Genomic DNA, 12,887 nt, shown 5'->3' with positions numbered 1-12,887 from the left:
CTGGAAAACCTCCAAAAGCATGGAGGTTAAAGAACACCCTACTAACGAATGAGTGGGTCAACCAGGCAATTAGAGAAGAAATTAAAACATATATGGAAACAAACGAAAATGAAAATACAACAATCCAAACGCTTTGGGATGCAGCGAAGGCAGTCCTGAGAGGAAAATACATTGCAATCCAGGCCTATCTCAAGAAACAAGAAAAATCCCAAATACAAAACCTAACAGCACACCTAAAGGAAATAGAAGCAGAACAGCAAAGGCAGCCTAAACCCAGCAGAAGAAGAGAAATCATAAAGATCAGAGCAGAAATAAACAATATAGAATCTAAAAAAACTGTAGAGCAGATCAACGAAACCAAGAGTTGGTTTTTTGAAAAAATAAACAAAATTGACAAACCTCTAGCCAGGCTTCTCAAAAAGAAAAGGGAGATGACCCAAATAGATAAAATCATGAATGAAAATGGAATGATTACAACCAATCCCTCAGAGATACAAACAATTATCAGGGAATACTATGAAAAATTATATGCCAGCAAATTGGACAACCTGGAAGAAATGGACAAATTTCTAAACACCCACACTCTTCCAAAACTCAATCAGGAGGAAATAGAAAGCTTGAACAGACCCATAACCAGCGAAGAAATTGAATCGGTTATCAAAAATCTCCCAACAAATAAGAGTCCAGGACCAGATGGCTTCCCAGGGGAGTTCTACCAGACATTTAAAGCAGAGATAATACCTATCCTTCTCAAGCTATTCCAAGAAATAGAAAGGGAAGGAAAACTTCCAGACTCATTCTATGAAGCCAGTATTACTTTGATTCCTAAACCAGACAGAGACCCAGTAAAAAAAGAGAACTACAGGCCAATATCCCTGATGAATATGGATGCAAAAATTCTTAATAAGATACTAGCAAATCGAATTCAACAGCATATAAAAAGAATTATTCACCATGATCAAGTGGGATTCATTCCTGGGATGCAGGGCTGGTTCAACATTCGCAAATCGATCAACGTGATACATCACATTAACAAAAAAAAAAGAGAAGAACCATATGATCCTGTCAATCGATGCAGAAAAGGCCTTTGACAAAATCCAGCACCCTTTCTTAATAAAAACCCTTGAGAAAGTCGGGATAGAAGGAACATACTTAAAGATCATAAAGGCCATTTATGAAAAGCCCACAGCTAACATCATCCTCAACGGGGAAAAACTGAGAGCTTTTTCCCTGAGATCAGGAACACGACAGGGATGCCCACTGTCACCGCTGTTGTTCAATATAGTGCTGGAAGTTCTAGCATCAGCAATCAGACAACAAAAGGAAATCAAAGGCATCAAAATTGGCAAAGATGAAGTCAAGCTTTCGCTTTTTGCAGATGACATGATATTATACATGGAAAATCCGATAGACTCCACCAAAAGTCTGCTAGAACTGATACATGAATTCAGCAAAGTTGCAGGATACAAAATCAACGTGCAGAAATCAGTTGCATTCTTATACACTAACAATGAAGCAACAGAAAGACAAATGAAGAAACTGATCCCATTCACAATTGCACCAAGAAGCATAAAATACCTAGGAATAAATCTAACCAAAGATGTAAAAGATCTGTATGCTGAAAACTATAGAAAGCTTTTGCAGGTAATTGAAGAAGATATAAAGAAATGGAAAGACATTCCCTGCTCATGGATTGGAAGAATAAATATTGTCAAAATGTCAATACTACCCAAAGCTATCTACACATTCAATGCAATCCCAATCAAAATTGCACCAGCATTCTTCTCGAAACTAGAACAAGCAATCCTAAAATTCATATGGAACCACAAAAGGCCCCGAATAGCCAAAGTCATTTTGAAGAAGAAGACCAAAGCAGGAGGCATCACAATCCCAGACTTTAGCCTCTACTACAAAGCTGTCATCATCAAGACAGCATGGTATTGGCATAAAAACAGACACATAGACCAATGGAATAGAATAGAAACCCCAGAACTAGACCCACAAACGTATGGCCAACTCATCTTTGACAAAGCAGGAAAGAACATCCAATGGAAAAAAGACAGTCTCTTTAACAAATGGTGCTGGGAGAACTGGACAGCAACATGCAGAAGGTTGAAACTAGACCACTTTCTCACACCATTCACAAAAATAAACTCAAAATGGATAAAGGACCTGAATGTGAGACAGGAAACCATCAAAACCTTAGAGGAGAAAGCAGGAAAAGACCTCTCTGACCTCAGCCGTAGCAATCTCTTACTCGGCACATCCCCAAAGGCAAGGGAATTAAAAGCAAAAGTGAATTACTGGGACCTTATGAAGATAAAAAGCTTCTGCACAGCAAAGGAAACAACCAACAAAACTAAAAGGCAACCAACGGAATGGGAAAAGATATTTGCAAATGACACATCGGACAAAGGGCTAGTATCCAAAATCTATAAAGAGCTCATCAAACTCCACACCAGAAAAACAAATAACCCAGTGAAGAAATGGGCAGAAAACATGAATAGACACTTCTCTAAAGAAGACATCCGGATGGCCAACAGGCACATGAAAAGATGTTCAACGTCGCTCCTTATCAGGGAAATACAAATCAAAACCACACTCAGATACCACCTCACGCCAGTCAGAGTGGCCAAAATGAAGAAATCAGGAGACTATAGATGCTGGAGAGGATGTGGAGAAACAGGAACCCTCTTGCACTGTTGGTGGGAATGCAAATTGGTGCAGCCGCTCTGGAAAACAGTATGGAGGTTCCTCAGAAAATTAAAAATAGACCTCCCCTATGACCCAGCAATAGCACTGCTAGGAATTTATCCAAGGGATACAGGAGTACTGATGCATAGGGGCACCTGTACCCCAATGTTTATAGCGGCACTCTCAACAATAGCCAAATTATGGAAAGAGCCTAAATGTCCATCAACTGATGAATGGATAAAGAAATTGTGGTTTATATACACAATGGAATACTACGTGGCAATGAGAAAAAATGAAATATGGCCTTTTGTAGCAACATGGATGGAACTGGAGAGTGTGATGCTAAGTGAAATAAGCCATACAGAGAAAGACAGATACCATATGGTTTCACTCTTATGTGGATCCTGAGAAACATAACAGAAACCCATGGGGGAGGGGAAGGAAAAAAAAAAAAAAAAAAGAGGTTAGAGTGGGAGAGAGCCAAAGCATTAGAGACTGTTAAAAACTGAGAACAAACTGAGGGTTGATGGGGGGTGGAAGGGAGGGCAGGGTGGGAGGGAGGGCAGGGTGGGTGATGGGTATTGAGGAGGGCACCTTTTGGGATGAGCACTGGGTGTTGTATGGAAACCAATTTGACAGTAAATCTCATATATTAAAAAAAAAAAAAAAAAAAAAGAAAGTACATTTTTACCATCTTGGAAGCAAATGTGGAGGGCCCTAGAGGCTGGTTCATTTCCCCTTTTTGTTGCAAAGAGAACAAGTTCAAATGGAACTGGTTAGCCTACCCAGAGACAGGAAGGCCTCCTCTGTGTAACACCAGTGTTCCTGGAAGGTGAGGTTCTTTGTCTAGATGATGACCTTGGTCCTCTGCGTGTTTGCCCTGTAGTGTAGTTCCTGTACCTGGGGATCCCTTGAAATATCCTCGTTACTCAGTTAAATTAACTGTTTGCTCCCCTCATTGGGCTAATCTGATGACCTCACTGATGTGGCAGAAACTGAATCTTGGTAGGGTATATCTCCTAACAACTGGCCCACTTATTTCTCAACAGGACATCTAAAGAACTTGGCATTTCCTGCTCACCAGGTATAATTAACATGATACTATCAATATATTAGACCAGCATAAACTTTTCTGGAATGTCTGGACAGTTAAGGCTTTTTTGTACTATTTGTGGTTGAGAACAGAAGAATTAACATAGCCTTTAGGCAAGAAAATTAGTAAGTACTGCTGCCTTGATGAGGAATAAAAAGAATACAATCACCATATCGATAGCCACATACCAGGTTCCAAAGTCTGTATTAACCTCTTCTAGAAAACATACTGCATTCTATATAGCAGGTATGCTTGAGGTTACCACTAGGTTAAAGTTACAATAATCTATAATCATCTGCCATTATCCATCTGGTTTTTGTAGGACTCATACATCAGCAACCCTATAATTTTTAGGTCTTTTGAATGTCTTAACTCTTTACCATTCCACTTTGGCCATGGCTATTGCTTCTAATTAACTTGACCAGGGAAAGCCATTTCAAGATGACTTCCAGTTGGCCTTTCTTATCATGATAGTTTTCATTCCATATAGTAAGAAATCAAAATGATTTCTGTGAGTTGGTATGTTTCCTGGGTACACAGTTAAGGAAAGGAGTAATGACTACATAATGAGATCAGACTCAGTCATCCCACCATGAGATGAATGTGAGCTAGAATAGCACTTTTCATTTTGTGTCCATGTGACCGCATTCTGAAGGTGGACTATGATGACATTTGGGACCCCTAGTATCAGTACCAGGTAAGATCTTCTAACCAACATTTCTTAAATATCTATGTCTTACTTTTTTCCTGATGCATAATTACTTTGGTAAAATACCAAAGTCCTATTGAGGAAGCTTGAGAAAGCAGCTACTGTAAAAACTTATGTTGGCATTGCAGAGTCTTTCCCGAAGAGGGTCTGGTTTCCATTTAATTGGTGGTCTGGGAATAATCCTCAAAACTGGGAAAGGAATCATGAGTTCCTTTTATGGCCACCAACAGCATCCTCCATCTAACTGGCATCTATATTTCAAGGAATACTTCATTGGCTGCCTTTCTTGCCCATAGGAAATCAATAGTCTATTAGTTACTCTGATAGATTCCTATAGGTCAGGACTTTGGTAGCCATTTCAGGCTTGTTGCACACACTGGAATTACACCCAACTTGTCTTTGGCAAGGTGAAGTACAATCACCCGACCTCATCTTTAACAGAATCTTATTTACATTCATGTTAATAAGCAGTTTCATGACTTTATCTCCTATTATCCAATCTGGGCTCTAGTGGACAGCTACCACTGCCTTTTTGGCAATTCTAGTGTACCTCGCATTATCACATTCCTCATCACTTTAGTGAAGACGGTGTCTCCTAGGCCTTCTGAGGCAATATAACCAATAAAGGAGTTTTCTGGTCTTACATAATAAATCTTATGTTTGTCCATATTAATCACGTCCATATCTCTGAGTCTTCTGATCACTTCCCCAATTCTTTGCCAAGGATGTGCCAGCATATCCACCCAGTTTACTATAAGCCATTATCATCCCCAGGATTCAAAGTTTCATTCCTAGCATCCTTACCCAAGAATTAAATCCTGACTCATAAATCCTTCCATATAAATTCACTCTCTCCTATGCTGCCCTTTATTTGCACACATCTCCCTTCAACATGTTTAAGAAGCAACTCACTGACATGCCCTCCTGGTCCATTCTGGTAAATATTAGCAAAGTTTCATAGGCCTTTTGGTGAATAACCCATTTCCTTTCAGTTCATCTTTTGGGTCATATTGAGTTGTGAGTTTAGTTAGCAGTCTAGAAGAAATGAGAGTAGGTCACAGGAAAATCTTGAAAAGGACAAACATCAGTTTACAAGGCATCTACCTCAGATGTGGTCTTTGCATGGTCTGCAAATATCAGGAGGCTAGTCTACCCAAGAAAAGGGAAAGAGGGTACTTGTTTGAACCTAAGGGCTTACATGATTATGTGGACTCGAAGTTCTCTAGCACATCCTACCAAAAGTCCCCATATCCAGACTCCCTCTGTTTACCCATAGTCCTTCTGATTTTGCCATGCTTATGGTCAACTTTTGAGCCTGCTTTCAGCATAGTCTCACCTCCAGGTGTAGGAAATGATGGTTCCTTTAAATGCTGAGATGGAGGCTTTTTGGCTTTCATAGTTAGGTCTGAGTTGATAGTTGGATGACCTAACCTATCCTTCCCTTTATCAAGGCTTCTAAGAGAGTAGCCCAAAGCTACCAACTCCACAATCTCTCTAATTACCATTGCCTTATATATTTTAGTTGCCAGAGGTATCACAGAAGCCAGTGCTTCCCCTTGAGCTGTGCCTCATTCCAGTTCTCTGCAGATGAAAGTCTTAGTAATTACAAAGTTGTAGCATTCAGTCACCACATTTGTTTTTTACAACAACGAATTATTTGTTTACCACCCAGTAGGCAAGAAATTACATTGTAGAATCCCATCTTGAGGATTTGCCTTCCAGAACCATTTCTGGCCATAGCTGTTTTAGTTTGGGTTCCCTCCAAAATGCAAAACTTAGAATAAGGATTGGGGTGTATGTGTCTTATGGAGAAACAATACCAAGAAGTACTGTGAGGGAAGGGATGTAAACTTCAGACAGAGAAAGGAGCCAACCTGATGCAGAGTGGATCTGTGACTAAATAACCAATGTGGGCAACTGGTTCCAATTCCTTTAGGGACCCTCTGAGAAACTGTAAAGAACATGCCCCAGAATGGCTGATGCTTATTGGCTGATGGTCATGTGTCTGCCAAGCCCACCCACCCCACACACCCCCATTCTGCCTCCTCCCAACTTTGGCTTTTGGAGAGACAGGAGAGGGAGTTTCTGCATCCAGAGAACACTCTCACACTGAGACAGCAGTCAACAAACAAGCTCCCAGGGAGGATGGGGGATATGGGCAGGACACCAGTAGTATCTTCAGTCTTTTTTCAACAATACAGTTTTCAGGAGAGATCAGAGGAGGTCCCTATCTCTGAGTCATTAAAATGGAAAACTATGTGTTATGTGCAAAAGCAACTTATTGAATTTTACATTAGATCAGCATTTCAAGGTAATTAATTATCAGTCTACAGTGGTTCATACAGGAAACACAAATTAGATAACCAGGATCCCTTAAATTGAAGAGAAATTATGGGTTTTCAAGTAATCAGTTACTTAACAGTTTATTCCTTCATAGCTTTGTAGTATCTCTAAAACCAGTTGATTCTGATAATAATAATTATGAAAGTCTATGCTGCTAGATACCAGATTTTCAGGTTCCATATATTTAAGCATAATGACTATGCATGCATGTGCTAAAATTTAATAACCCCACAAATATATTGTTCTTGTTTTAATGATTTAAGCTTAGAAATAATTAATATTTCTTCTGATTAATTATACCATATATTTTAGATTCTGGATATACAACAGTATACAAAATAATTATGTTTTAGTCAAACAATTAAGGAGTAAATACTTAGTGAACACCTACTATGTAAAAACTTGAGTGTTAAACACTCAAAAAAATCAACTATCCTGACAAGGAATATATATTCTATATTTGTGAATGATCTTGGAGAGCTAAGTCCATAAAAAATAACAAAGAATATACATCAAAATATTAAAAATCACATGAACAATTTTCATATGACAATTTCACTTGCCAATATGAACATTATAGAGTACAGTAGACCACTTATGAATCACAATTACTCGGATATATTTATGTTAGAAATTTTAAAGGATTATATAGCCTAACTTGAACACTCTAAAATTTCATTTGAAGGATAAAATCAGGTATGCAAATTAATAATGTATTTACTGAATGCATCCATATGCTCAGAATAACTCTATTGTAGTTTGTTTTGGCAATATTTCACAATATCTTAATTTTTGTTCTCATTTTAAACACTATGACTCATGTTGTATATTTTAAATTATGTATATTATTTTTAATTTTTCTTAAAAATATATTATTGACTCCATGATAGGTCTGGATTCAAATCTAGAATTCAGTTAGACCTTTCAACTCCTTTACGTAATTTTAAATTTTAAATTTTATGTAATTTTAAATTTTACATGTCGATGATGCCTGAAATTAAATATTTATAATCTCATGTGTGCATGTGCGCGCGCGCGCGCGTGTGTGTGTGTGTGTGTGTGTGTGTGTGTAGGGAAGATTTGGGCCCAATGTAACTTTTTTTCTACAAGTTTAAATATTTCACTTAATATCTTAACACCTACTTTTACAAGCTAGTACAAATGTGATTCATAATAATGACTGAATTCTCAGGGAAATATATTTATTACGTTCTTATACTGTGCTAATGTAGGAAATATATCATTTTTTGTAAAATATTCCCAAAAAGTAGTGGAAAGAAAAAGTTTTACCATATGGAGAAAAGTTTATCATCCAAATCGGTCCTTTTGAATTTTGGCTAACTGACGACTTTATAAACTACAATGCTTAATACAATAAACAAATCCTATAAATTTTTTCAAAAAGTTAATGTTTGTGATACTATTATATTTTATGTTACCAGTAAATATGTAAAAATATTTTAAAATTAATTTCAATACATGTGCATAGTAAAAAAAGTCTTCAAATTACCATTATTAAAATCGATTCTGAAAAAAAGAACTTTGTTTCTTCATAATGAATTATGAAAGAAAGTCATATGCGTTATAAGCTGCTTAGCCATCTTTTCTGCATGGTAAATATTCTTCAAGTATGAAGATTAGTGTATCTGTGCCCGCATCACGCCATTAGTCTTATTTCTGCCTTGTAAAGATCTCATTCTGTAGGGATTTGACTAATGAAGTTTCAGAGACAATAATGGCTTCCTCAGAGCAGAGACTGCCAATTCAACCATATTGTGCTGAACTGTAGAGAACTGTGCCAAATTGTGTGTGTCTACTTCAGAAACAAGCTGTTCATTAAAAAGAAAAAGAAAAAAATGGTAAGCAGCAAAATACATTTTCAATGTAACTATGGGTCCTGGCACACTGTAAAGATTGGATTTCTTTTCCCACAGTATCAAAACAGTCAACAAAACAGTTTCTTTCTGAGGATGAACAAGGTTAATAAGCAGACTTTAGTATCAGCTTTATTATCCACTTACACAGAGAAAAAATAACATTTTCAAAGAGATTTTGCAGTTTGTAGCAGGGCCTCAATGTTCACACTCCTTCATTTATTCCCAAACGAAATACTTACTGTAGTATCACTTTATGCCAGGCACTGTGCTGAGTTCTGCACCTACCTGTAGTTCTCATTTTCTTGAAAAATAGTTTGTAACGTTTTACATGGATTTTATTTCCGAATCAATGCTAATATATTATAAGTCAGAGTCTGTAATATCTTATGTTAAAATATTACGCTTCCTCAGACTTACTTCCCCTTTGCTCTATTATCATTCCCCATTTTCTCCCATTTTGTTACTATTTTATATCTAGTACATTAGTTATATACATTTTAATTCCTCAATAACAAGTTTTTATTAACAACTTAACAATGATGAATTTAGGGATATTTCTTTTATTTTAAGTTTATTTATTTATTTTAAGAGAGAGAGAAAACATACACGTGAGCAGGGCAGGGGCAGAGAGAGAGGGAGAGGGAGAATCCCAGGCAGGCTCCATGCTGTCAGCACAGAGCCCGATGCTGGGATCAATCCCTGACCCTGGGATCATGGCCTGAACCAGAAATCAGGAGTCAGACACTCAACTGACTGAGCCACCCAGGCTCCCCGGGACATTTCTTATTCATCTCAATCTCCCCCACTTCAAATACAGTTGCCAGCAGGTAATAGGACAGTGTCAATTTAGGATAATTTAAATCTACATCTATATATAACTTGTTTTAAGGCTCACTTAAAATTATTTTATACTTTACCTCCTGATTCTTCCCCATGTAACATTTTCTTATTCAGTGGGACTATTTCACTAGTTAATTTATAATTTTAAATATACCAAGATGAGTATTTGTAGCTTTTAAAAATTGAGGGACAATTTTGCCAGGTAATTAGAGATGGCAGCTGTTTATTCTCCAAATTCTTTTCTTGTTAGGCTTGCAATGTAATGTAATGATACAGAGAAATCTGAGGCCATCTTGATTATTTTTTTTCTCATTTTGAGTTATCAGTTTTCTTATATTTATTTAAAATATAGGTATGTGGCAGCACCTTCTGTCCATTGTTCCTGTCCCCATGCTTTAATAAAATTACCTTTTTGCACTATATATATATATGCACTATATATATATACATACATATATATATATATATATATATATACACATACAACATTGATATAATTAAAACCAATTGTGCTTAGTTTTTGCCATACTTTCATATTACTTCCATCATTAATTGTTTCTATTCCAGTTGTTCAGGTAATGATCTCAGGTTCATGAGATTGAGCCCTACATTGGGCTCTGTCTTGACAGCACAGAGCCTACTTGGGATTCTCTCCTACTCTCTCTCTCTCTCTCTCTCTCTCTCTCTCTCTCTGCTGCTTGCACTCTCTCTCTCTTTCAAATAAATAAACATTAAAAGAAAGAGTCAGATGTCTAATGACTGAGCCACCCAGGTTCTCTTATACTTCATACAGAGAATTTGGGGTCACTGATAGAATAATTTTAGTAATTTGAAGAGTGGGGCTAGATAGCTAAAACCCGTAAGTCTCCTCAGGGGAACATTATTTGCCACATTATTTGCCACAAACTAACAGCCAAGACAGCATAGCATAGTGAGGAGCTCAAATAGCCTTGATATGAAGCCAGGCTCTGCCAGCTAGTAGTGTAGGACTTTACGAAAATTTTCTTACTTGTCTCTGCTTACATTTCTTCACCTATAAAATGAAGATAAACATAAGATTATATCATAGCATTGAGGTAAGAATTGAGTTAATATAAGTTCAAAGTGCTTAGAACAGTCTGCAAGAAAAAGTGTTCCTATTTGCCATTAGCTATTATTATTATTACCATTATTATATGTACTATCAGAAAGAAGTAAATGTTTTCTTGTATCCTGTGTTTTTTTTTCTTTCTATTGGCAAGTTCAAGATCACATCCCTGTCTGGTTCATTTTAGGGTTAAGCTCTTTATCACACTAGGATTTTGGTGAGCATACCCACTATATATGACCCCAGAGATTGTCCAGGGCTTTTGCCTAATACTTCTGATTTTAGAAACTACTATTAGGTAACTCAAATACAGCTCTTCTCCTAGTCTTTACTATCTCCCTCTCCCTTTGACTTTAGCCCTATAAATTGATTTATGCCAGTGTTACCTGTCTGGGTTCTTCAAAAAACATTTTAACATTTATTTATTTTTGAGAGACAGACAGATCATCAGTGGGAGAGGAGTGGAGAGAGAGGAAGACACAGAATCCAAAGGAGGCTCCAGGCTCTGAGCTGTCAGCAGAGAGGCTGACACGGGGCTTGAACCCATAAACCATGAGATCATGACCGGGGCAGAAATGAGATCATGACCTGGGCCAAAGTCGAATGCCTAACCGACTGAGCCACCCAGGCGCCCTTCTGTGGGTTCTTCCAAACTCACTTGCTGGCAATGCTGTATATTTTTCTTGAGAAGCAGCACACCAGGGCTTTCATTGGTGCAGAATGTAAGAGGAATCTCTCACTTATTGACATGGAGACAGATGACACTTTTATAGCATAAAGCTTTTTGTATTTGTCTTTTCATATTACGTGTAATGTCAATGGATATGAGGGAGGTGGCAATTGGCAGAGAAATCAGATATGTTCTTCCCATGGCCTTTTTGCCCAGAAGTATGAACAAACAAAACAATATGTAAATTGATATTTCTAACACAGAGAAGCAAGGATATCTTGTTGTATTATTTTCCAAAAGAATATTGTGTTCTCAAGCTCATAAGTTTAGTTATCCATCCATTTGATAAGAATTTACCCCATATCTACTCTAAAACATTGATTAAAAAGGATAAATAGATATGTTCTCTCCCCCTAAAGGAACTTAATGCAATCAGGGAGAGAAGGAAACTACATAAGCCAATATTCAGAAGCAAGATAATCACAGATCAAAATAAAGACTGTGGAAGAAATAAAAATAGATGCTGCAATAGAAAGTAAAAAGAGCCTTAACCAAAGTGATTATGGGGTTCTCCATGAGCTTCAGGAATGAGAAAATGGTGTGGTATAGAAGTAGGGGGCAGGGGGTTGACAGATGGAGGTAGTGAGGTCATTTGGAGAATTGTAGCCCATAGCATGGAGTTTGAACAATGCAGCATTTTGATAACTATAGAGAGGAATTTGAAGCCTGCTTTATTTATTTATTTATTTATTTATTTATTTATTTATTTACTTACTTACTTATTTTTGGATTTTTGAACAGATCACTCTTGCTAGTAGCTACTGTGCAGAGAAATATTAAAATACTGAGGTGGGGGTGTCAGAAAGGGGACAGAAGCAGTTACACTATTTAGTTGTTTACTAAACAGGGCAACCCTAGAAGAGTAACAGGTATAAAAGCAATTTTTATCAGGTAACTAAATGCATTTTCCTTGAGAATATGTAAAACTTGGCTTCTATTATTGCATCAAGCAAACATGCCCCACCAAAATAGCAATTTAAATGATTGTCTTTGTCAGAAATTGATTGATACTGTTCATATTTTATTACCTTCTTTTCCCTGTTTTCTTTTTCTTTCCTAATTTGTTTCCTCTTAATTTTCTTTTAATAAGTAGGCATAATTTAGACAGACAAGCAAGCAGAACCCCATTTTCCTTTTGTACAAAATTCGTCAATTATATTAATGATTATACTAGAAATCAATAGATTCAAAGGAAGGAGAGCCATTGGTGCACATCAAGTGTTCTTTTACCTATTGTTATGCTTTTTCAATTTTAAGTAAAAATATCTTTAAATAGTTCTTTATAGAAGAACACAAATTAATTACCCAGAGAAAATCAATACAACTTGAGGTGGCACCTGAGTTTCTGGAATCTGCCGATTTCTAGTATTGTGGAAAACACGAATGGTTAAAATTAAGACACCTATTGTTGTTGTATTTCTCATATTTACACCACAGAAGTGCTCTTCATTTTCTTCTCCTTTATGCTGAAAAAATAATGGATAGAGGTTGTTTTTTTTTATTTTTGAAAGAGA

At 36.9% G+C, this 12,887-nt stretch overlaps 1 long non-coding RNA gene across 1 annotated transcript in view; it reads left to right on the top strand.

Moving 5' to 3' along the window:
- The window catches only part of LOC122231052, a 133,619-nt gene extending 129,798 nt beyond the window's left edge, over positions 1-3,821 (top strand). Inside the window, exon 5 of the long non-coding RNA XR_006208165.1 lies at positions 3,744-3,821. This is a non-coding gene — a long non-coding RNA (uncharacterized LOC122231052). The remainder of the gene's footprint in view (positions 1-3,743) is intronic.
- The last annotated feature ends 9,066 nt before the right edge of the window (positions 3,822-12,887 follow it).

The sequence above is a fragment of the Panthera tigris genome, chromosome A1, assembly GCF_018350195.1.
Source record: "Panthera tigris isolate Pti1 chromosome A1, P.tigris_Pti1_mat1.1, whole genome shotgun sequence".
Taxonomy (NCBI): Eukaryota; Metazoa; Chordata; class Mammalia; order Carnivora; family Felidae; genus Panthera; species Panthera tigris.
Note: the sequence above shows the minus strand (reverse complement) of the source record. Positions and strands in the feature narration are given on the sequence as shown.